General features: G+C 47.1%; 1 pseudogene; it reads left to right on the plus strand.

Moving 5' to 3' along the window:
• The first annotated feature begins 1,803 nt into the window (after nucleotides 1-1,803).
• The window catches only part of LOC142563211 (ribosome biogenesis protein NSA2 homolog), a 58,410-nt pseudogene continuing 33,632 nt past the window's right edge, over nucleotides 1,804-26,581 (plus strand).

A 26,581-nucleotide genomic window follows, 5' to 3' on the forward strand; every position in this document is an offset into this window, starting at 1 on the left:
TGGCGGAAGTGATCGGCTTTTACTTCAACCTGAACTTTTTCTTTATTAGTTCGAATTTTCTTGCAAATATGTAGATATAAACAAGTTTGTGAAACGTCCTGATTATCGGGTCCAGGCTCATATTCTCTTGCTCCTCACCGAGCAAAGTGAATTCCTCATCTTCGGACCCTCAGACGCAACACTCCCATTTTCACGTTTTCATTATATTCATTTCCATTACATTTATCATTTCTTTAATTCAATTAGTAAGTACAAAGAATTAAGTACAAAGAAAATGGTGGTGGTGGTGGTGGTGGTGGTGGTGGTGGTGGTGGTGGTGGTGGTGGTGAAAACTTATTTTCCTTTTGAAGGAAAAGGGCAGCAGGATAGAGGGGGGAGCATGTTACGCATGGTAGTCCCTCGCAACCCTCTCAGCCCACCTAAGGATGGCATCCTGGATATCGGGCTTCGAGCTGCGCCAGGCAGCCTCCCACTGCTCCTCGCTACCTATTAATTTACGGAGGGATGGGTAAGCACCCTCACATGATGTGATTAAGATTGGCTTTGGTTGTGGAGAAAAAATTACAGTTAGAGGAGAGGTAGAGAGAGGGGAGGTTGAGGGGAAGGAGAGGGAACGGTGCGAGTCTGCAGTTGTCGCCACAGCACCTCGCACCTGCGCCGGGATTTGTTTATTAGCTGCGGGAAGGTTAAACGGCCTAGGTGGTAGTGCCTACGGATGTCGTGGAAAGTTAGAAGGCAATCCAGCGCAGCTAATTTAGCCTTTTGCCGCAACGGAGTCGGGTTCAGCTAATGCCTGCGCCCAGACCATGAATCCTCGGGCGCTGGCGTGAGCCGCTTCGTCTCCGGCAATACCCACGTGCGCGGGAGTCCATATTAAAGTGGTATATTGTTCGGGCGGGACGAGTATTGAGAGGGCTGGTTCGCGCACCCTACCCGTTCCAAAGTTGTAGACGGCAGTTTTAGAATCGTTGACAACACTGAATAATTTGGAATGGTAAGAGCCAAAGCTATGGCCGCCTCCTCCGCCTCCTCAGAAGAGAAAGCGGGAATGGAGGCAGCAGTAGCTATCTGTCCTTGAGAATTGATAACGGGATAGCCCCCCCCCCAAAGTAAGGACCAGTACTATATTCTGCAGCAACGGCGTAGAGCCCTTGCTTAGATTTAGAGAATTGTTTCTCAAGAGCCTTTGCACGCTGCCGTCACCGCTTCTCGTGGGGGACGGAGTGCATGTTTTTTGGGAGTGGGGGAATGTGTAGATTTTCGTGTATGTGGTGAGGAATAGTGTGCTTGGTTTTAGCGATGGAGGTTGGCATTATACTGAGAGAGCTGAGTATGCGTCTTCACGTTTGTGTATTGGAAAGCCGGGTATAAAGTGACGTTAGATATGCTTCAGTGAGTTCGTTTAGGGTGTTTAGGGTGCCTGTCTGCATGAAACGTTCGGTGGATGTCCGGACGGGAACTTTGAGAGCGAATTTGTAGATTTTGCGTAAGAGGGTATCGATTTCGTTCTCTTCCCTTTTGAGGAGGTAGAGGTAAGGGAGCGCATAACTAACCGTACTGAGGACAAAGGTATGGACTAAGCAGAAGGGTTCCGCCTCTCTTAGTCCACCATGCTTATGAGATGTCCTGCCAATGAGCACTAGAGTACGGTCCGCTGTTGTATGAAGTGTTTTGATGGTGTGTGTGTGTGTTGAGTCGATTACGTTGCATGTGTAGTCCAAGCACCTTGAGCCTGTCGACTTCAGATACGGGTGTCCTGTTCTGTGTTATTTGTATATCGGAGATATGCTCTTCAGAACCGCGATGGGCAGGGAGGAGGAGCGATTCGGACTTAGCAGGGCAGCAGACAAGACTCATGAGTCCAGTACAGGCTACCACCTTGTCGGTGGCAGTCTGCAGGGCCTCCTGATTGTGCCCGTCGGAGCTTCCCATCATGCAGAGGGTGATATTGTCAGCATAGAGGGAAAACTTGAGATCACGGATGGATCTCAGGGCTCAAGCCAGCGGGATCATGGTGATATTGAAAAGGAGAGGAGATAACAATGATACTTGAGCTGTTCCGTAATTCCCCAAGGACTAAGAGGGAGAATGCTCAGCACAATGTGAATGGTGGCCGTGCAGTCGGAAATTAAGATGGCGATGTAATTATGAATTTTTTCTTCAACTCCTATAACGCTGAGTTCCGTCAGGATGGAGACTTGGCTGATGTTAAAAGCTCCATGAAGGTCGAGGCCCAGAACTGTCTGAGTGTCCATGCTAGTGTTAGGTGTAATGATGTCGTGTTTCAGGCAAAGCATAACATCTTGATTGGAGAAGGATTTACAGAAACCTACCATTTCGTTGGGGTATAGGTTGTGATCTTCGATGTAATTGTTGACTCGGTTGAGAATTAGGTGTTCGAGTGCCTTGCCTATGCCTGAAGTGAGAGATATCGGGTGTAGATTGCCTGTGTTTATGGGCTTGCCAGGTTTGGGTATGAAGGTAACTTTGGCGTCCTTCCACGCGGCCGGTAGGGTACTGGTATCAAGGTAGTGGTTAACATACTTATTGAGGGCTGTAAAAATAGAGTTGTCGTCTAGGTTGCGGAGAAGCTTGTTGCTGATGAAGTCCGGGCCCGGTACGAATGTGGTGCAACAATTGGCAATTGCGTGTCTAACCTGTCTCCGTTATGGGAGTATTCAGAGCGCTGTTTTGTACGCCGTTATATTCAGGTGCCTTGTATAGATATACGGGAGTTAGGTGTTTGTCGCTGAGATCCTGAAAGAGGATGCTTAAGTTATCCTTGTGTGAGCGTAGGAGTTTGTTGATATGATGATTATGAGTGGTACACCATGTGGTGGGGTCCAATATGTGCCGCAGGAGTTGCCGCGTTCTCCTGCTGCCTAAGCGGCCGTGGGGCCAGAAATGCGAAAGCATTTCTGGCCCCACTGTTGGCAGGCTAGCTGTGTGGCATACTCCTGAATTTTGAAGTCCAGTGTGGCAATTCTAAGCCTAAGTCTGCGATTGCAAGCCTGTTTTTCCACCGTTTGAGGAGAGACCGCTTAGCCTCACACATGTGAAGAATTTTGACGTCAACCGTGCTGAGCGGCGTGTCAGGGTGTCAGCTGGCGGTACGTATTTGTGTGTCATCTTGAAGTTGTTGTACCCAATGCGAGATTCCGAGATGTCCTGAATCTCGATGGGCGCCGAGGATTGATGGACCTCTCGCAACTTGTCCCAGTAAACTTCAGGGACTTGAGAGCGAGGGGTTTGTGCCGAAAGCGGATGGTGGTTTGAAGAATATAGTGCTCACTGCTGAGGTTTATTTCGAGATTAGTCCAAATGAACCGTTGTATGCTATGGGTGAGGCGGAGGTCAAAGAACGTGTCTTCAGTTACACTATTACCTAATCTAGTGGGCATACCTATATAGCTGTGTAGGGGGTAGGGGGAGGCGGTGTCCTGAATATGAACCCATAAGGCCCTTGGGTGTGGATACAGAGCGGCTCCATACATGATTTGGTGCATTGAAGTCGCCAATTATTGGAAGAGGATGATGTCCTGAAGCGGCAATGGCACGTGCAAAGAGAGTGTTGAAGCGATGATGTTTCTCCTGGGGCCGACGATAGACGTTTAATACGTGTAAAGGTGACGCTTGAATTTTGGAAGGAAGAATTTCTAAAAATTCGTGTTCCAGATCGATGCCATCGATCTGGAAATGAGTCACCGTCAAGTGTTTTGAGTGAGGATAGCGCTGCCGGCTGAATTTTCGGATTTAGTTTGGTGTACATTATACCCTAGGAAGCGTGTGGGCCCATGGGTTTCCTGTAGTGGAATGGCCACAGGGGGATTGGAGTAGGAGGCCAGATATTGTTGGAGATTTGCTTTCTTTTTTCGGAACCCCTGCAGTTCCATTGCCGCACCACAATGTTAGTGCGATTAGTGTTTGTAGCCATCATAGGGAGAGTCTGGTGTTGTGCAGGGGGTGGGCATGCCTATGTTTGGTTTGTTCGCGGTGACGCCGACCGTCCATCCCGTAATCTGTTGAATGTGCGCTTGAACAAAATGAATAAATTTATCAAGTTTTACATTAATTGCTATGTGGCCGTTCTCCAGAGCAGCGATTCTGCTTGTTCACAATGCCAGTGAGTCTCTCATGTGTTTTTTTTTTCGAGAGCGTTTATCCTGTCGTAAAGAGTTATTATCGAGGCGCCCAGGGATTCTTCCTGGCGCGGTATGGCAGCATCTTTGTGTGTGTTTGGGGATGGGAGAGGGGTATCTCGACAAATGGAGGTGTACTGTCCATAGCAAGGGCGGGGGAGGTGCGGGTGCACAGTGTTCGGAGGAGTTCGGAGGTGATTAGCAGGAGTGGAGGGGGTTGGTAGGGGCTGCTGTGAAATGGTGCTAGGGGATATTCGGGATTCAAGCTTGAGTTTGAGCCTGTTATTTCCCGCCTTTTGAGTGGCGTTTTCAGCTAGGAGGCGTTTTTCTAAGCTACTGTTCTGAGATGAGGAGCAGTTAGAGAAAGATGCCTCTGCGCAGCTTACCTGGGGTAGGTTGCGCGCAGTACTGGCGGGAGGGGGGTTTGTGGACAGGGCTGACCAAGCATCTTCTTTGGGAGTTGAGCTTGGTCCCCGTTTCGTGCTCTTGCTCCGACTCCGTTGCTGACCAGGGTCTTCCCGTCGATGGAGGGCTTGAGAGGTGTCCTGGATTTAGGCGGAGTGTTTTGAAGCGTTGTTTGCACAGCGATGAACCAGTGAGATAAGCACCGCCGCACACGACACAGACAGGGTCGCACTCATGGTCCATTGGAGGGTCCTTGAGCCCACAGTTGTGACAGATGGCAGCGGTAGTGGAAGGACAGACGTGGCTGTCGATGTCCAATTTGGCGGCATTGGGTGCCCGCCTCCGCCTTTTGACGGAAGGGAAGGCAGAGAAGCGCACAGCCTTCGTCGTAAAATGTGACGCTGGAGCCCAGGAATATCACCAAGATGGCTTCGGTGGCGCGCAGTCGAGGCGCAGCCCCGATGGCCATGGTTGGATTGCATCTTTCGAGGGTACGGAGGATTTCGTTTCCGGGATAGTCAAGAGGGAAACGAAAGGTACCGCAACAGGGGTTTGTAGGGTCAGCGACATGGGTGGCGTCGTCGTAGAGGATTCCGTCGAATTTTAGGGTGCGTGTGTAGTAGTAGAGCTCAGCTCGATCCATGCTTGATGTACTCACGAGCACTGTGTGCTTGGTAGGGTTGACCCTGATCTGGTCGGGGCTAGTGATGGGCAGTCCAGCCGCCTTGAGAACGATTTGTCGTAGGACGCGATGGTGTAGCCGGACGCAGTTGAGACTCCCCACGTATCCGTCGAGAGGAGGAGAGGAGAGGAGACAAAGGAGAGGAAAGACAGGGAGGTTAGCCAGTGTAAGTACCGATTACCTTGTAGTCTGCATGGGGCAGTGGTGAGGGCTGCGGTTCCCACGTGGGTGGTTTCTTTAGAGCCGACGCGCGCATGCCAGCCGGTGAGACACGGTTGGAGGAAAGAAGGCCAGCGAGCACTGCATGCCGTCGCCAGCTGCCACGCTTGCCGAGTCGCGGTCGGCTCCGCTCATGCTAGGCCGCCGGTTAGGCCTAGCGCTGAGGCTGTCCAGCTGGGGGACTAAACGGGCGGCGCCCTCGTCAGCAGGGAGTGGTTATGCCCGAAAGAGTTGTGTTGCACGGGTGCCTGGTCTGCTCACAGATGGCGTGACGTGATCAAGTGTCCAAGGTACTGTAGGGGCGGCCATAAGATGGAAAGTCCTAGAAGCCGATGGAATCCACGTCTCAAAGTGCTGGAAATATCGGCCGTGCAGTCATGGACAGTGCAGAATATGGGCCCTGCAGGCAGTAAAGTCTAACAGGTGTCAAATCTCTAGTCGTCATGAGGGAGAGGGAGAGAAACAACATTTATGAGTTCCGGAAGAACGCGATAAACGGGCCCCTGAAACCCGCACCAAACGTCTCTAAGAGCTAGTTGCTTTTCACATGAGCAAAGTATGTGTGTGAGCGCGATGCAAGCAATAAAAAAGAAGAAAAAGAGATCGTGGCTTAATATATAGATCACCCATCTGCTGTGAGAGAAGCCACAGAATCGATCCCACTGTCAGCCACGCATTTCTTTTTTTTTTATTGAAGAGTTCCGAAACGAGTAGAAAAGGGACGCTACGTATGCCTGCCGACCGCAGTGTTTTTTGGACTGAGGCAAATGATGCTACGCGTTTGAAGGCGAATTCCACATGGCGCTATTGAAATAGGTCATGTGGCGTTACATAGGACGGTCTTTCTTGAGTGTTCTTCACACCACTGTAGGCCAAAGATGATCACACCCACACTGCTCTAATTCCACGTGGCGCTATTGAAATAGGTCATGTGGCGTTACATAGGACGGTCTTTCTTGAGTGTTCTTCACACCTCTATAGGCCAAAGATGATCACACCCACACTGTTCTCGTGCCGTCGTCGAGTACCTCCTTCGTACTGGCCGGCGAGTGCGTCGAGTTGAAAAGGACGTTTACGCACGTCAGTGTCCGTTCGGCCACAGACGCTGTAAAGAAACGGGTGAATAATACCGAACGTTGGATGGATACAACTTTCTTGTACGTCCGGCAAGGTTTGACGCGACCCGGGCTCAGGTCTCCCACGGGGGAACGTCAAGGCCCTGCCTCAACGCCGCCTCACGGGCTTGCTGGACTGCCCACGTCTGGATTCCGAGGTCTGAGCTGCGCAGAGCGGCGGCCCACCTCGACGACAGGGTCCCCGGAGTAACTGCCATCCCTCCTATAACTACATTGCACTCCCACAGCATGTGTGTGAGTGTTGCTGGTCCTTCCTGGCACAATTTGCACGTGTCGTCCTGATGCCTATCTGGGAAGATACGCTTCAGGCGGAATGGATTAGGGAAGGTGTTCGTCTGGAGTTGTCGCCAGGCGACGGCCTGCCTCCTGTTCAATTTGGGACTCGGTCGTTACCACTTTTCTTTTTCCGCCTTTCCGCCGCACCGTATACTTCTCAGGTTCACATCTCCTCACGTTTCTTCCATCAAGAAACAGTGAAACATTGCCATCGTCCTCGAGGCACGACTACGTCGACTTCTCGAAGTGCCCATTTGCGTGAACTGCGTGTCTGCTTTTCGGCGCAGCTCGCAAGCGGTGTTTGTCCGCAGACATAAAATATTGCACGACATTCATGTCGACGCATGTACAGCGCATAAACGTGAACGCCCATCGAGATAACACGTGGCATACAGGGACGATAAAGACGCAATGAAGGCGTCGCGCCTAGTTTTATGACAATCCACTAACCGCGCGTGTCATTCTGGAAATTCATTCCGAGGGGATACGCCTTACAAAGCTCACCGGCTAAAAGTCGTAAATTGCAGTGTGTGCCCTGAAGTAATCATTTAAGAAGTTACTAAGTTAATTTTTGTTCATTAGTTGAAAATGTGTTTCAATTTCTCTTGCAAGCAAAGTCCGCCTATCTAAATAATCCTGCTCAACTGCTTGAAATATGTTATCTGCAACAGGAAATTTTAAAAAATTCCGTAAGATGTAAAAATGCTCATCCTTTGCATCCATATATATATATATATATATATATATATATATATATATATATGTATATATATATATCAGACAGAGAGAAGGACGAGCGCCAAACCCAGGGTAAAAACAACAGAAAGCATCGCTGACAAAAAAAGTGTTTAAATTATCAGCCACGTCCTCGCATTTTTGTTTTCGTATTCGTGCGCTTCCAGAAAGCTTCAACACATTTCGTATCGAACTGAGCGTACAAGCAGAAACAATATCCTGCCTTCTGTATTTAAGCCAAGTGAGATGTTAATCCAACTAACACTTCCGAGATGACTGCGTATATACTTTACTTTGAACGCACGTTTTGAAAACTTTGAAAGCTTTAAAGCCCCCGCTTAAGAAGCAGATTCGCAGAAGGGCTTCCCAAGTCATGCTTGAAAACTACGTCCCGGAGTGAAAAAGTTTTTCGCTTCTTGCTCCTTTGATGTCTGCTATTAGTCTCCGGGAATATTCATCGGTCCCTGCTTTCCGGGGCCTCATCTCGAAAGCAGCTAAATCTCAACATAGAAGGACAAACTCGACGGCACCGCGCAGCACATTGTGAATAACCAAGAGGCGCTGTTCAATAAACTAGTCATTTGCGATCTAGTTAGAGTGAACTCTGTTTGATTGCACTTATTTCGTTCCGTCTGCTTTACGCTGCTGTTCGCCGTCCCTCATCATACGCGGCATGCGAAGGTTTACGAGAGGGACCCAACAGCCAAACTAACTCCTCCTTATTTCCGCGTAAGCCTCGACACTCCCCCTGCTTTATTCATCATCCGAATTCGTTCAGTCGGTTTGTCTCCGTAACGAAGCACCTGCACGCGGCTTCTGTCCGCGTATATTGGGGCAGTCATGAACGCTGTGTTCTAGATTTTAAGCAGTTGGAAGAGTTCTTCATTTGAAGCGAGTCGTCGGCAAGGCGCAGAAATGTCTGCACGCTGCTTGGAAACTAGCAGTTGTGTTTGCAGCTGCGTTAAGTAGAATCGGAAGCTTTCCTAAACCCATTTACTACTGGATTTTCTGCTTGTTCCTATTTGTTGAATAGACTTGTTAGTTGCACTGTGGCAGCGAAATTTCTTAAGTATTGCAGTTGTATATGCATAGTACGTTTCTAAAATGATTTACTTTCATGGAAATTCCTGCCTTCTTACGTGGCGGCTTGAATGGAAATAATTCTGTTCGCAGTTTCTTCCGCGCTTAGCTGCCTAACCACTAAAATCATTTCATCTTTGCAGCCAGGTTTCTCGCCAGGTTAATTCAACGTCTGTGAATAACCGCTCATTACCGCACGAAGTTGTATAGAAGACTAGTTTATTCAGCCCAGTGGCCACAATGCTCTCCGGCTGCTGGAAAACTACAGGTCTCTGCGGCTTCGGACTGTCCAGAAAAAGAAAGTGCGTTTATTTCTGCGCGTGATAACAAAGAGGGTACTTTCGACGTGCTGAAGTGTAAAAGACAGGCATTATTTTTCCACGTGGCTTCTGTATGGCGAGCCAATTCACATAGCCTGTGACCGGCATAGTCCATAAGCGTAAGCAATATACGACATTTAGAGTTACGACCGGCGTGCCGCATAAACATGAACATTGTGTGAAATTAGTGGAGTTGGGCGTATATCAAGTTAATTACGAATCGACTACAAATCGTAAGGGTCAAAAACTGAATCGAATATCGAATACTGAGGCGCAGACTCACATATTTGCAGCAGAAATATTTATTTTGGCATAATTAGTTATGCTTGTACTGACGAATGAAGAAAAGAGAGCCAACTATCACGGACAATAAAGATCAGTTTTAAAGGCAATATCGCTTATTGTCATGAAAACAACTGCTCGAATAACCTCTCACCATGTTTATAACCTTGTTGCCAACAAGGTTTACAAGAAAGAATCGCTGCTGTTTAACTAGCGTTCCAAAAACGATAATTGAATGGTTGGTGAAAAAAGAAAGCTCGAAAGGTTGTCGAAATTTATCAAAGCTGCTGAAGGGCTTGTGTGGCGTAAACAGACGTAAAACGGCCATTTGCATGAAAACATCACAGGTTGTATCGTAAAGTACAAAACTGCCGCATGACTAAACTGCCAAAAACACTAAATCGCAAACTATAAGCAAAAATACCAGGATTATATGTAAGCTTCTGCCACGAAACCGTAAACAAAGCTTGCTTGTTTACGGTTGTTTTTGCATGTTATTTATGTATTGTGTCGAAAACCCATGTAGTTGTTTCACTTCTGATAACTTGCAGTACTTTGCTTACCCGATGGAGAACAGTGACCGGGCTTAACAGTTAGTAGTTGTGAAATATTTCGTTAGTTTCGATATACGAAAATGCCGAATAGCTGAGTTTCGAATAAGAATATGAATAATTAGTCTGTAATGTTCGACTAGTATTGAAAACTGAATATTCGCCCACCCCTAGATATCACGCGTTGTGTAGGACGATAACAAAGAGCATTTGTATGTACGCATCGCATTCAGTTTCATAGCATTTATTCACACTTCACACAAGCTTCGCTTGACATAGATTTCAACATGTGCGTTGTACATTCATAACTTTTTTTTTCTTATTAGTGTAATTTCAATGCTACCATCTGTCTAACAGACGGTGATCACTTTCTTGCGGCCCAGCAATGTCCATTCTACAGATTGGTTTGGCCGCGACGAAGTCGATGCTCGTGTAACATTACACATAAGTGTTCAGATTTCTTCAATTATTATTATTATGTTGAAAAATTCTTGCCAATTCGAACACTTCATCTGAAATAGCAACGCCTGCATACATCAGTGCTGGCATCTTTGATTGGACTCTCTCTCTCTTGCTATCTATCATTATTAAAACGTGCAAGGAAGTTTTGATAAATACGTGATACCCTTCCAAGCTGACAAGCTGACAATAATCTGTTGACTGCAAGGATACTGCAAATGTTATTTTTTGTAAAAGAACTGACACAAATAAAAGATTTTTTTTCATTTGTAAAATAACAAATTTTCCTCTAACTGCGTCCTTCATCCCTCGTAAGTGTAGCTATAGATTAACGTCGAGCAAGGCCTGCTAATATTTATTAGTTCTGTCAGTTTGTCTGCTCTCAAGTTGTCACAAGTTTGGTAAGACACAATTATTCAGAGGGCATAGGCATTTGCTTATCTCCTTGTGTACTTTTTGTGACTATCCTCAACGTGCTGCGCTACAGTATTCCTTAAAAGCAAGCTTTGCCTCTGGGCTCGTCACGATTTCACTATTCACACACTATGCGCGAAACTGTTATCGTTCGAAAACCGCTGAACCGATTTGAGTGAAATTTCTTGTACTTAAGCGCGACGTCCTAAATGTATTGGCTGAAAAAGCACAATTTTTATTTAGGCCCACTATTTTATTGATAAGATTGCCGAAAACTGACGAGGTAAAAAATAGAGCATAACGGTTCCGAATCCATAGGCCTGCACAAAGCACGGATATCACAGTTCTGCTATACCGCTTCTAGTGGAGCATGTGAAGCGGACAAATTGCATACACAAATTTCCAACTTGGGCGAAATCCTTACAATGTTTGTGCAAAATCAGTGGTAAAATTCACATTCGCACATAACAAATAGCTTTTTTTCGTTACTGAGCTTCCTATTAGGTGAAGTATGTGGATTAGTTATGCATTTCTTTTATTGCTGAGCTCGAATTGCTTCTTGATGTGCTACTTACCTGAAATTTAAAAATTTCAAGAATTTTTTTTTCTGAAAAATATTTCGGCAGGGCACATCTCACGGTGACTGTCGAATGTAATGCGATTAGCATCGAGGCAAAATAGCGACACAGTATTGCCAATACCGTGTACTGTAGCCTGGCAGCTTTCTCGCGCTTCTCTCTCCCCACGCTGCTCCATCTAGCGGTGCTCCCAAGAAGTCTGTACGTGGCCTCCGAGATGAATGGCGTGCCGGTGCGCGCCGGCGTTGAGAATTGTACCCTCGCTGGCCGCCTACCCTGTGACACATAACCCGCGACCCAAGTCGGCGTCAAAGAACTTCATTGAAGAGCGGCACGTGGCCAGTGCATTCGTAGTGCAGCTCGCTAAAGCGTCGATCGAGCTGCTGCGCTTACTCTATGCTCGTAGGCCCGTGATACGGGGAGCGTCGCACGCGGCAACGCGGAAGCTGCCGGCGGCGGCGCTGACCACAGCCTGACATTCATCATCACCAGCTGCTTGGCTACGCCCACTGCAGGGCAAAGGCCTCTCCCTCACTTCTCAAACTACCCCGGTCATGTGCTAATTGTGGCCGTGTTGTCCCTGCGAACTTCTTAATCTCATCCGCCCACCTAAGTTTCTGCCGCCCCCTGCTGCGCTTCCCTTCTCTTGGAATCCAGTCCGTAACCATTAATGAACATCGGTTATCTTCCCTCCTCATTACATGTCCTGCCCATGCCCCCCACCATTTCTTTTTCTTGATTTCAGCTAAGATGTCATTAATTCGCGTTTGTTCGCTCACCCACTCTGCTCTTTTCGTATCCCTTTACGTTACATGCACCCATCATTCTTCTTCCCATAGCTCGTTGCGTCGTCCTCAATTTAAGTAGAACCCTCTTCGTAAGCCTCCAGGTTTCTGCCCCGTACGTGAGTACTGGTAAGACACAGCCGTTATACACTTTTCTCTTGAGGGATAATGGCAACCTGCTGTTCATGATCTGAGAATGCCTGCCAATTCTTATTATTTTGATAATTTCAGTCTCTCTATACCTGCCCTAAGTATTGGATTGGATTGGATAAGAGACAACATTATTTATGCCTGCCCTAAGTATATATGTGTTCCCTTACCAATTCCAGTGCCTTTTTGCCTATCGTAAACTGCTGTTCTCTTCCGAGACTGTTCAACATTAGTTTTCTGCAGATTTCTGCAAGTTCTGCCTGATGTTAGTGTGTTTTTATATGATTCATAAAGGGAGCTTTGCGAGCATAATGGAACCCTGCACATGTAAGCTCACGCCCCACGTACGCGCGGAAGCTCGCTTCCGACGACGCATGCGCAGACAGTGCGGCACAGCTCGTACGCGTCGAAACGCGGCGCGATCGCGGTGAGCAGTTGCTCCCTGTTATCGCGCGCTTGGGCTGCCTCGCGTCGGCGCGCCCGGCTACGCAGCTACGGCGCGGTGCATTCCATTCTCAGCAAAGCGAATGTATATCATCCAAGGAATTGCTTAACCTTTATTTTTGCGCTGATCTAACAGCTCTAAAGATATAACAATTACTTTTATAGATATTGAAGCGTTTTGAAACACTGTAAGTAACGAAGGGCGAAGTGGCGTCTTCGAAGGCGTCTTTGAATGAGCCCAGTGAGCGCGTGCGTATTTGTGGATGCAAACCACCATTCCTCGTGAGACGCGGCAGGCGCAAGGCGCGTAGACGCGAGCTTGAGCGCATCCGCGAGCTTAGTTGTGATCTCCGCTTAACTCCAGCTCCGACGAGGGCGCCTCTAGCGGTGGCACGAGCGTAACTTCAAATTAGCAGCAGTCGCAGCAGCCATATAGAGTTAATATACTTGCAGCAGCGGTAGGCGTCATTATAGAGTCCGGCTGCGCTTTTCACCTTGTGCAGAATCTTGCACACCAAAGTTCTTAACGTTAACTGCGATAAGTTCGCGTCCAAACTGCAAAACCTGCTGTTCTGTGGTTACAGCAATGCTGCAGGTACGAAGCTCTTTTGCAGAACTGATAGTTGGGCGAGTTGGTACGAATTCCTTGTATCCTTGTCGATTGTGCGAGCTAAATATTTCACTACGAAGCTCTTTGCCGGCATGGATGTCAGATAAGCAACGGCCCTAACTCCGTACCCATTTGGTTCGTCGAAGGAAGTCAGCTACATGCTCAGTACTTTCGTTCAACTTGTTATGATGAAAGACGGGCGTTTTATGATGTTACCACCGGTATGTTTCTTTCCCACTCGGTAGCGTGTGTTTTGTACGGGAGACCGGGCGCAATGTGCTTGAAGTTGAAAGTAAATTAGAATTTCAACGGCTCCTGAGTGACACAAGGAGCTAGAAACTAGATATACCCCCGCTACATTACTAGGACTGTAGTTAACAGGCGCTAATAATTTTATAACCTTTTCTAACAAGCAAGCAGATGGATGTGACCTGTCTGTACATGCAACATGACCCGACGCTGCAGCCGCCTAGCAAAGCACGGTGTGCCTGTAGAGCATCGTGCGGGGAGTTCTAACGCAACACTAAACCTTGGTATCGCTGTGAAGGAGCTCCGCCCTTTGGGCGAAGCTGTCAAATTTACCCCCTCCTTTCTAGGCCAACAAAGCCTTCACTATACGACAGGCTTTGCTTCAGTATAGTAATGAATAAATGAATAAAAAAATTATGAGCAAATAAAAAGTAAATAAATAAGCTTTCGAACAGCTTATTGAAGTAGAAAGCCCTGCTATTTAGTGGGGCTGACATTTCAGCTTTCATTAAGCTTTCTCGATCTTTATATTTTTTTTACGTACGAATGCCGTTTCATAGCAACGAGGCTAAGACGGGAGGGAGCCCATCTCCTTACATTGACCTTGCACAGCGACTGCTCCGACGACGAATGTAACTATGACAACCACGTCGATGCGCAATAAGCCGCGGCTTTTCCAGCCCTTTCCTTATCCGCTATTTATTTGAGGCCATGCACGTGCCCGTGACATATGCAATCAATTACCCTTACACGTGTCGGCGCATATGTGCTCCTACGGGCGCCGCGGCGCCCATATATTGCCTATTTGTTAGCACCCAGCTTACCTGAGATCTCTCTTTTCGCCGTGCATTCCATTTCACACGTCCTCGACGGCAGAATAAAAGGAACGTGCGCTGGAAGGATTATCGACCGTCATTACTTACTACAGCTCCCGTTGTCGGCGACCTTCAAGTGACTTTGGGGGAGAAGCCGGAGCCGTTACCCGGGCAAGTTGCGGGAACAGTGTTTAGAAAAAGTTTACGGGACGACTCCACCAGGACGATAACACAGACATAACATAACACGAAGCATTGCATACACGGCACGAGAACAGAACGAGATCATTCGGGCAACCAGTCAAAACTTATGGAAATGGGGTCTATAGACCTCAGACTCTGCCCAGGCGGGGCTGCGGAAAAACCCGTCACCAGCGCCCCCATCGGAGCCTTGGCGCGAACTGAGAAGTCCAAGGAGAGCTGTCCGCAAGCGAAGGTGCATAGGCCACAATGGACCCTTCTCTTTCGTTTGTTTTGAGGCACGGTTTCCTAAATATCAAGGACCTGGAATGCTTCTTCCGCCCATCCACGCTTCGGAAAGGAAGCTCAGCAGGGCGAAGTACGTGTACAATATAAAATAAAGTCTCAAGTGTTATTTCGGCGTGCTGCAACTCGCAAGTACAGAGAGCATCATGTTTGTCTGTATGCATATCAGCATAAAAATCTAAGCATTTCAAATTGGTTCATATTGAATATTTCTTGAACACAAGACTTAATTAAATATCTCCTATATGTTTATGTACTTTACCGTAATGTTTTGTCTCGCAATTATTTACAGAGAGTAAATCCTTTGATAGCCTTTTCCAGGGCAACAAACAGAAAACGTTTTCCAAGGCAGCAAATAGCGTGCGATCATAACGAAAGTAAGCTTCCTACAGTGCCTACACTCTGTATCTTTCTTTCTCGCAGGAGCTACAGCATCGCTCAGTACCTTAGCTTGAACTTTTTGCAGACGCTTCGAGCAACAAGCGCGCACAAATAAATGTAAATAAACGCGACATTTTTTTTTTCTTTACAGACGTGCGTTATTTCGCAATTACTCATCCAGTGCTTCTACAGCAACTTTATTGCTCGCATTTGAAAAACGCAGTCGAGCAGGCTCAGCACATTGCGAAGCGTGCTTCTTGTATCGGCGCAGGACATACAAAATACCGAAAGTAGAAATGAGCTCGCGATACAACGATGCTCTAGAACACGATTTTGAATTCATAAACGAACCAAAATGTTTGGTTAAACTGACCTGCCAAATCTCTCGGTTCCACTTGTTGAGTTAAGCGGAGGCGGACGTCTGTTAAAAGGCGGAGGTATCCATGGCACATAAGCAGAATGGTTCGCAACGTTGTTTTTTCTGTTACCAACGAAGTGGCGGCTGCAGATTCTTGAGTTTTCGCTTGGTTACCACGGTCCTCCGTCAGGGCTACGCAACACAATTACAGAAGAACAAAATTGTCGCACTTTCTCATGCGAGCCGCTGTGTTGTGGGGAATGCAAGTAATTCGATTACCCAACAGGTTGAACGGCCCGTATCCAGCGCTCTCGCCTTTCCGCTTCATACGGTCGCGATGGAAATGGGTAAAACTGAAAGTTGTTATTCCGTCCTTCACGTTCATGGCAATTTACAACACAACAGTAGCGTCTATTGCGACGTTTCTTCGTAGCGCGCGGAGCTATCGCGGTTGCCGTCGTTCCCGCCATCAGTCTGATGAGTGAGCCAGCAGGCGCTTTATGGCAGTTCGGCGGCGCGTCCGACTAGCGTAGAAATTCATAGCTCTCTGTCTGGGTGTTAAATGCGCAAAACACTCGCCATATGGACCAAAATCTAGTTAACTTGTCGTTTCGCAGTCGCTAGCTGCATAGGCAACTTAGCAAGGGAGTCGGGCTTCGCACTACTCAATTACTGCCTCTTCGCACCGGCAGGTGGCGCTACGCGTCTTGCAAAACTCCAGAGACTGACTTCCATGGCCCCGAACCCTTCGCACAGGACCACATTACATGCGCTAGTTACTGCCCAAACAGGTTACAAAAAATGTTGCTTCTTAATCCTTCCTATGTTTGCTCACAATATCACTCAAGCTGGAAGTTCTAGTAGGCTGAAGTTTTGTTATTTCGAATAGCGACGTTCAAAAGACAGATACAGGGCACCATACAGTCCATTGTCCTTTTTTTAGCCCTGAGCGCTCGTTTTGCGTCGCCTCGATAGATGGCGCCACGCTGCGTGGTGCCTCCTGCAGGCGCGTCTACGCGCAGCGGTGGCTACGCGGTTTTGGTGTTGCGCTGCTAAGCACGAGGTACCGGGATGAAATCCCAAATCCCGGCCGCATTTCGATGGAGACGACATGCAGAAACGCCCATGTTCCGTGCATTGGGGCCACGACCAAGATCCCCGGGTGGTAAAAATTAATCCGGAGTCTCCCCCACTACGGCGTGCCTCATAAGCATATCATGGTTTTGGAAAACCCCAGAATTCATTCTTCTTCTAGCTGGGCAGTGCGCTCTCTCTCGACCCGGCGTCTTTCGTTACCTGCATGACCTTCAGCCGGCCTTCTTCTTCTAGCTGGGCAGCGTCCATATGAACCAGTGCGCAGTATGTCGTGGTTCAGTGTGGTGCGGTGTGGTGTGGTGGTGTGCCGTTGCGAACATACACTACACCCATTTTAAGATTGCGGCTATTATCATCTCCAACCAATATACATCGCCGGTTGCCATTTCATGCTTACATCTACTCTCGATTACTGTAGAGCCAATTATTCGCTTCCTTTTTTCAATGGTAGTTGATAACGACATGGCAGTACGACTGTAGTATGCGGGGAAGGAAAGCGGAGAGCGAAATTACTGCAAGGGGAGTGCAGTGCCCGATTGAACTGGCAAGTACTACAGTGTCATTTCATAAATACGTCGGTTCGCTCGCGTTCTAGTGTGCGTGTGTCTTTGTGCGTTATGTGCTTGCTGCGTGCGTGCGTGTCTGCGTGTGCATGCACATAGGTGCGTTTGTGCGCCACGTATTTTAATATCTAGTAGAAGTATGTGTGGGTAAATGAGTGGTGCTTATTCAACAAAGCGTAGTCGTTATCTGTGCTTCAATACTGACAACCGTAAGGTGTTAGTGACGTTGCTGCCTCATGCGGTGAACCGACCAAGTAACTACACCATCATGCTAACGGGAATAAAAGAGATCGCTATGGCCAGCCCAGGCTGCCATCAAAAGAACGTTGGAGAATGCTAGCTCAGCGTTTGCTCACTCGCAAAGCCTGGAAACATGTACCGCAGTAAATCTCATAATACCTACTCAATCATGTGTCATTTCTTTCTTTGCATTCTTCCTTCAGCTGCGCTTGACAGAGCCGACCCAAGTTTCTGTTATCTTTCTCTTCTTTAGTCGTGAAGCATTTTCTTTAGCCACTTTTCTCAACTCCCGCTAATCATTAGTCATCTTCGCGTTGTTTGCGATAGTAATGATATGGACACTCCAAGCGCATTTTTTCCGTCGCTGTGGCCGTCGCCGCGATGTTCCGAATAAAGTCCGAGGGCGATAATACCGTCGCTTGAAGTAGTAAAGGCAAGGCGCAGAAGACCAGGACTCAGGAAGAACAACACAAACGACAGGACCGGCGCCCAAGCAAGAGTTTTACTTGAGCATATTTCTTCTACATTGGGCCATTTCTTTCAACAAAAAAAAGGCGCCGGTCCTGTCGTTTGTGTTCTTCTTCGTGAGTCCTGGTCTTCTGCGCCTTGCCTTTACTACTTCAAGCATGAACCAACTAGCCCAAGCAAGAGTTTTACTTGAGCATATTTCTTCTACATTGGGCCATTTCTTTCAACAAAAAAAGGCGCCGGTCCTGTCGTTTGTGTTCTTCTTCGTGAGTCCTGGTCTTCTGCGCCTTGCCTTTACTACTTCAAGCATGAACCAACTAGCCCAAGCAAGAGTTTTACTTGAGCATATTTCTTCTACATTGGGCCATTTCTTTCAACAAAAAAAGGCGCCGGTCCTGTCGTTTGTGTTCTTCTTCGTGAGTCCTGGTCTTCTGTGCCTTGCCTTTACTACTTCAAGCATGAACCAACTAGCCCAAGCAAGAGTTTAACTTGAGCATATTTCTTCTACATTGGGCCATTTCTTTCAACAAAAAAAAGGCGCCGGTCCTGTCGTTTGTGTTCTTCTTCGTGAGTCCTGGTCTTCTGCGCCTTGCCTTTACTACTTCAAGCATGAACCAACTAGCCCAAGCAAGAGTTTTACTTGAGCATATTTCTTCTACATTGGGCCATTTCTTTCAACAAAAAAAAGGCGCCGGTCCTGTCGTTTGTGTTCTTCTTCGTGAGTCCTGGTCTTCTGTGCCTTGCCTTTACTACTTCAAGCATGAACCAACTAGCCCAAGCAAGAGTTTAACTTGAGCATATTTCTTCTACATTGGGCCATTTCTTTCAACAAAAAAAGGCGCCGGTCCTGTTCTTCGTGAGTCCTGGTCTTCTGTGCCTTGCCTTTACTACTTCAAGCATGAACCAACTAGCCCAAGCAAGAGTTTAACTTGAGCATATTTCTTCTACATTGGGCCATTTCTTTCAACAAAAAAAAAGGCGCCGGTCCTGTCGTTTGTGTTCTTCTTCGTGAGTCCTGGTCTTCTGTGCCTTGCCTTTGCTACTTCAAGCATGAACCAACTAGCCCAAGCAAGAGTTTAACTTGAGCATATTTCTTCTACATTGGGCCATTTTTTTTAAAAAAAGGCGCCGGTCCTGTCGCTTGTGTTCTTCTTCCTGAGTCCTGGTCTTCTGCGCCTTGCCTTTACTACTTCAAGCATGAACCAACTAGCCCAAGCAAGAGTTTTACTTGAGCATATTTCTTCTACATTGGGCCATTTCTTTCAACAAAAAAAGGCGCCGGTCCTCTCGTTTGTGTTCTTCTTCCTGAGTCCTGGTCTTCTGCGCCTTGCCTTTACTACTTCAAGCATGAACCAACTAGCCCAAGCAAGAGTTTTACTTGAGCATATTTCTTCTACATTGGGCCATTTCTTTCAAAAAAAAAGGCGCCGCTCCTGTCGTTTGTGTTCTTCTTCCTGAGTCCTGGTCTTCTGCGCCTTGCTTTTACTACTTCAAGCATGAACCAACTAGCCCAAGCAAGAGTTTTACTTGAGAATATCGTCGCCGCGCGTCGTATGCTGTCTGTGCGAGTTTACACGACCGACGAAGCTACTATCCTTCCTTCGTATAGCTAAGCACTAATTTTCTATCGCAATCGATGCTTGGCCTTGCGGGCGAAACTGCGAACTTTTTTCTATAGCGCACTCGTGAGCTTCAGCTTTTGATTCTGTGCTTGAGTATACTTTACTGGACTCCTGTCATTAGGAAGACAGCCTTTCACTTTTCTCCAGTAGGTTTCCTAAGACTAATTTTCCCGGCTTCTCGAAGTCATTAAGGCGAGCTCATGCTCGGATAGCGCGCTGTAATTTGATAAATTGCACGGCCGGTGACACACCGCCGTCATGATCACCTGCTTCATAATTTTTGTCAACTTCTGCAGTTTTCCTCTAGGCGAGCTCGTTATGCCAGGTTGTCATTTACCTATTCCCATTCATTTATCACGAACGCAAAGCAGTAAAGCTGAACTTCTTATTAACCTCTTTCTCTGCATAAAAAGGCATCTCACTAAGTGCACAATTTTTTTTCCCTGAGCGCGAACGAGTAAGGACTGACTCAGCGACACGTCTTTCCTAATTGTATATTCAAGTAATGTGGCTTAGAGCGTTCTTTGTAGCGGAACTTATAGCTACTTTGAATCTAATCAACCATGCCTGGACGTTGTTAGGCAACGTGGAATACGGGAACAACTTGTAGAGACGACTGTGCCTAGGCGGATAGTAAAAGCACACGTTGTCTGCTAGGCCACTTCCAGATCGAGGCTACAGCTCTTTACTGCTCCAAGATAGCTGCTGCTCGGTATTATTGGAGAGCAAACGCGCACGCTTCTGGAGACATGGTTAATACCGACAGCGGCTTCCCACCGATCGCGTGCTTCAATTATTGCCTGAGTGGAAAAGAAAAGAAGTTCTCATTCCAGGAAGCAAAGCTCTAGAACTCAGGTTAAACTGCGCGAATAAAACAAGGACACAAGGAAACGCATACCACAGACAAGCGTTGACTGCCAACTGGAAGTATATTTGAAATTCAACAGCCATTTATACCTTATTCGGCATAGGCATGCGCACACCGAGTCGCAAGAACGTCTGCAAATCACCAGCATCATAGTCGTTCATCCAAAAATGCTATTTCTTTTTCCCGACAACGCAAGAGGGAGATTGCTTACACATTGTCTGTGGTATTTGTTTCCGTGTGTCTTTGTTTTATTCGCGCTGTTTAAACTCAGTTCTAAATTTGAACCAACTAGTCCTCATCAAGATCTTACTAAAGCAAAGCTCGCACGCATAACTGGCCGATCGCTTTCAATGAACGACGGAGAACGTTCAGATGCGTGCATCGAGCGTAGCAGGCATTATATGTAAAGGCTACATTTTCCCACACGCAAGCCTTTTGACGAATAGATTTGTTTTAGTGTTTTTCGGAGGTGCCAACAGTGCAAAGTTTAGCGCAAACTTTCACCATGGATCAATTGCAGCTAGGCCGAGTCGCAGTGACACCAACGGTGGCTGCCTGATCGTCGCTTATACGTACTAACATGTGCCAATTGTCATCGAACCAACATTCACGAACAATGATGCCATAATCATCATCATAATCATCATCATCATCAGCCTATTTTATGTCCACTGCAGGACGAAGGCATCTCCCTTCTTTCTCCAATTGCCCTTGTCCTGCGCCAACCGATTCCAACTAGCCATTGCGAATTTCCGAATTTCATCGCTTCTGCCGTCCTCGACTGCGTTTCCCTTCTCGTGGTACCCACTCTGTAACCCTAATGGTCCGACGGTTATCTAACCGGCGCATTACATCACCTGCCCAGCTCCATTTTTTTCTCTTGATGTCCATTAGAATATAGTCTATACCCGTTTGCGTTCTCATCCAAACCGCTCTCTTTCGGTCTCTCAACGTTATGCCTAGCAATCTTCGTTCCATCGCTCTTTGCGTGGTCCTTAAATTGTTCTCAAACTTCTTTGTCAGTCTGCAAGTCTCTGCCCCATATGTAAGCACTGGTAAAATGCACTGGTTGTACACCTTCCTTTTCAATGATAATGGTAAACTTCCAGTCAGGAGGTGACAGTGCCTGCCGTATGCGATCGAACCAATTTTTATTCTTCTATAAATTTCCTTGTCATGATCAGGGTTCCCTGTGATTAGTTGACCTAGGTAAATGTACTCCTTCACAGACTCTAAAGGCTGACTGGCTATCCTGAACTCTTCTCCCCTTGCCCGGCTATTCCCCATTATCTTTGCCTTCTGCATATTAATCTTCAGCCGCACTCTTACACTCTCGGTTAAGGTCCTCAATCATTTGTTGTAACTCGTCCCCAGTGTTGCTGAAGAGGGCAATGTCATCTGCAAACTGAAAGTTGCTGAGATATTCACCGTAAGCCTTCTAAGCCTTCCAACTTTAATTGCTTGAATACTTCTTCCAAGCATGCATTGAATAACATTGGAAAGATTGTGTCTCCTTGTCTGATCCCTTTCCTTATAGGTATCTTCCTACTTTTCTTGTGGAGAATCAAGGCAGCTATGGAATCTCTGTAGATATTTTCCAAGACATTTGCGTAAGCGTCCTGTACTCCTTGATTACGTAACGCTTTTATGACTGCTGGTATCTCTACTGAATCAACTGCCTTTTCGTAACCCATGAAAGCCTTATAGAAAGGACCATTGTACTCTGCGGATTTCCGGATAACCTGATTGATGACATGGATGTGATGCATTGTAGAGTATCCCTTCCTGAAGCCAGCCTGTTCCATTCGTTGACGGAAGTCCAGTGTTGTCTTTATTCTCTTGGAAATAGCAAGTTTCCCATGGCAAGTTTCGTTCTCTCTGATTTCATGCTGCATCCATTTTTAATGCTTCCAGAGTCTTTCTTACGTTATAAATAATTATGTGAGCGCCCGATAACACTATAGGTCCTCTGGTTGATCAACGCCACAGTGGCACTGGTTGACTGTGACACAGCATGGCGTCTCTCTCTGCTGTACCCCAGACATTTAAGCGTAAACTGCTGATGTCTTTGCATAAAACACGGAAGGAAAATGTGCGTTGTGTGTGCAGTTTTGGCGGCAGCGGACAATAATTAAGTTTGAGTGGTCGCAAGGGAACCAACACTCAGGTAAATCAATCAGAGGCGCAGGAGCAGGAGGAGGAATAAATGTTTATTTTCTAAACAGTAGCCCGGGGCAAGCCCCGGTTCTACTCGTTGGGAGGTCTCCACATTACAGGAACCCTCTGGCCTACACTGCCTCCTTGGGCCTGGCGGTGAGGCGTAAAAAAAGAAAGAAAAGGAAGGACCAGGCGTTCAGATCCACAATCAGAAATATTATGCTCGCGCCATTTACCTGCACCAGGACATTTCTTTAGGGTATAAGACGGGTGCCTAATACAAAGGTAAACGAATTGTTTTGCGAGTTCTAAACGTGAAACAAGACTGATTTACATGCATTTAATTGGACGCCGTGATACCAACATGGTGGTTCGAAGTGCGAAAAATATTTATACAGCAGGGAACACGTGTCTGAAATCAACCCTCCTCTGCGAGAAGGCATGCAGCATTCCGGACACAATGAAGGAATGACGTAGCACACCTTCCGGAACTGTCCAGCGGTGATGACATTGGTTATTCAGCTCAGCTGTCCAGCACTCGCTACGCAATAAAGTATAAACCCCATGCAAGCGATCTTGTGCGCGACAAGCGACGCGACGGAGATGGCTGTCGCGTTCGCTCGTCGCCAACAAGTCGTACTCCATGCGAGCGATGACTTCGAGTGACGTCTCCCCAGTGTTTCCGGTATGAGGGCACCAATTAGGCGCCGAAAGTAGCGTGACGCGTGCTTTATTAACTTAAGTTGATGTTTTTTACTGTAAAAAGCAGCATAAAATATTTCTGAAGGTCTTCCAGTAGGTTTTTATCCTTGCACTATAAAAAATTCAATCGTTTACTCATTCCGGGCCACAACCGGTAGTACTTGAGTGATGTACACCCAGTTCCGGCTTCGCGCTATTGGCTGGTCGCTCATAGCACTTCCGGCCGAAGAGCGATGAATTCTAGATTTGCAGCACCGAGCGATCGCGCGACATGACCGAGCGATCTGTTCTAGCGACGGCCCGATCCGTCGCTCGAAGCCGTCGCTTGTCGCTGTCGCGTACAAAATCGCTCTCGTGGGGCTTAGCCTTAAGCTTGCGAGTGAATCACTCGCGAGTGCTGATGGTCAACGGAGGAAGTGACGGTTCAGGCAGTGTGCGGTGGCCCGGCGTCTCGAACCGGAAGTGACCGCACAAGACGCCTTATATAACGCACAATCCTTCGCGAGAATCTGCTTTTGCTTTTTGGTATATCGGTGCAAAAGGACACATGGTATACAGCGCCATCTTCCTGCAGCGCGCCGATGACGTGCATTCAGGGATGACACGGCGCTCTCCACGCAGTTTGGCTGCTGAAGCTCGATTGAAGCCAAGTGCGGATGCCCTCTTGGACGTTTGTGTGAGTGCCTTCGAAACAAGGAAAAAAAACTTGGTAACTGCGAAGTGACCGGTCCTGGGCAAACTGCGAAAACGGAACACTTTACAAACGTCGTATACTTTCCACATGAAGCAATCCAGAGGCGCTGTGTGTGGCCGTCGCTATGGAGACCTCCGAGCTCGCTTTTTAGAAGCTATGAATACCCGCCGTGGTTTCTCAGTGGCTATGGTTTTGGGCTGCTGAGCAGGAGGTCACGGTATCGAATCCCGGCCACGGCGGCCGCATTTCGATGGCGGCGAAATGCGAAAGCACCCGTGTACTTAGATTCAGGTGCACGTTAAAGAACCGCAGGTGGTCGAAATTTCCGGAACCCTCCACTACGGCGTGCCTCATAATCACTAAGTGTTTTCGGCATGTAAAACCCCATAATTATATATATAGAAGCTATGAAATGTGCTCGCTATCTATAAAACAGCAGTCAATGTAGTCTCCGTGCTGCGATCGCAACAGATTCTCAACGAGTGGTTGCACGTGCGCAGATACACTATCACGCAATATATTCGTTTATCGCCGTGAAAAATGCCACATATGTGTTTCGTTTTATTTGTTTTTTATATTATTGTTACGGACTTTTGTCTAACGACGCCAGTGATGATTTATATATTACAACTCTAATTATTCTGTTACTGAAATAAATTATCAAAGCGCGATATATTTCAAACGCCCTTGAATTTAAGCTTGGTTTACGATTGAAAGCCGGAAAACGGGACAATAAAAGGCGGACAGGACAAGTCATTGCTCCTGTCCCTCTTAAGGCACTTTTTTTCATCACGTAAAATAGGTATTTGCACCGTGCGGTGAGCTTTAGGTCGCAGCATATTGGTATTTCACAGGACAAAAAATCATTAACGATCGTTGTGGGAATGCTTCCGTAATTGTTCGAAAAGTTTTTCGCCCTGCAGGCATTCGTCACCCACGTGAACATGCGACAGCTGTTCGCAATGACTAAATTCTTTTTCTCTGAATTTTTTGGTGTTTCGCTATTTATCATAACTGAGATGAGATTCAAGGCGCGGCTAACATTTTTTGGTCATTGCTAAAGAGTTCGTACTCAGCCCGATCATCTGCTTTCGACGCAGCCGGCGCCTGCCCACGTGATCCCTCATGCTACGTCACGCTGACTATAGCGCCAACATTCTCAGTGGTGGCACTCCTCCCCATTATGAATGAGCGCAGGAAACCATGCACTGGGCCCGTATAAGAGCTATGGAAGACACTGGACCTATATAACATGTCTGGGACCTGAAGGACTGAAAACGATTTCCTATGCTGGAGTGTTTTGCTAGTTGTGTTGTCAATTTAAAGCATAGAGCATCTTACAATAATTACTAGAGGGAACTCTGACGCTGGCGTCTACGGGAGCTGCAATAGGGGCTGTTCAGTCCGCATGGGAATTATGGAAAGTACGCAGAGTTGCCTAAACTTCGTCCTTCTGGCTTCAAACGGTCCGCGACTTTGTAAATTTGTCATTTTCAACAAAGCCCTGTGCAATAAATAATTAAATAAACATTAATACTATTTTCCGACAGCAGGATTCGAAGACTGGACTGCTAGCGTAGAGGCCCGATATTGAAACCGTTACGCCACGGACGCATGTATCGACAAGTGACATAGAACGCCTTTCTGAATTTCTTTCGGGCAAGCGCGTGTGTTGAGACGCTTGGCGCGTTTCAATTTGGATGCCTCGCCAGGTTGAGCCTCCATTAGTGGCGATTGTGCATGTTCCCGGAGTATTCTGCCCTTGGAAAAGTATAGATCGCTTTGAAATTTAGGGCAATGAAGACAGATAAAGCCTAATAAACAAAGCCAGAAGAACGTCTGAATCCAGAAGTACAAAGATCAGACATATCTATGTACTTACCATCATTCTCATGGAGGCTGAACGATTGCATGAAACATCGTGATAAAAATCAATTTATTGTTTCGCGTGGAGGACATGGTGATACCACAAAAAGACTCAACCGCGAGGCCATGCCCTGTTCTTTATCTGCCCTAAAATATCAATGTGTAGATCGTAGGGGTGTGCGTATACTCGAAAGTGTCTAATAGCGGGTCGAATACTGTCCTAATCGATTTGCTGCTCGACTCGAACAGTCGCTGCATGAAAATGCGAATATTATTTTCTTAGTATTCTACCTCCCGTCATCGACTGCATGCGATCAAACATGAAAATTAAGCAAAATATTCTGCATCTTTCGTCCCATCCACAGTGGACACAACACATTATGAGCGCGCTGCGTCGCTCGGTCAGCCAGACCTATCCGGATATATGCACTCACTCGCAATAAGATGTTGTTTATACACGGCATTCGGCAGTGAGTATTCCTTGGTACTATTTACAGATACAGCACGTGTGCCTTCTCATCAGATTAAATGAGAATATGTTTCATCGCAAAATTGTACAATAGTGTCGCCCACTGCCGCTATTCTTCGAACAAGAAAAAGGGTTCGTTCCGCTCTGCCAGCCACCGTTTTTTGTTTCTTTGTTTTTTCCATCTGTCCCGGTCACCGCCAATGCCACGCTTGTCTTCACGGGGCGTTACACACACACGCACACACACGCACACACACACACACACACACACACACACACACAC

The sequence above is a fragment of the Dermacentor variabilis genome, chromosome 11, assembly GCF_050947875.1.
Source record: "Dermacentor variabilis isolate Ectoservices chromosome 11, ASM5094787v1, whole genome shotgun sequence".
Classification (NCBI taxonomy): domain Eukaryota; kingdom Metazoa; phylum Arthropoda; class Arachnida; order Ixodida; family Ixodidae; genus Dermacentor; species Dermacentor variabilis.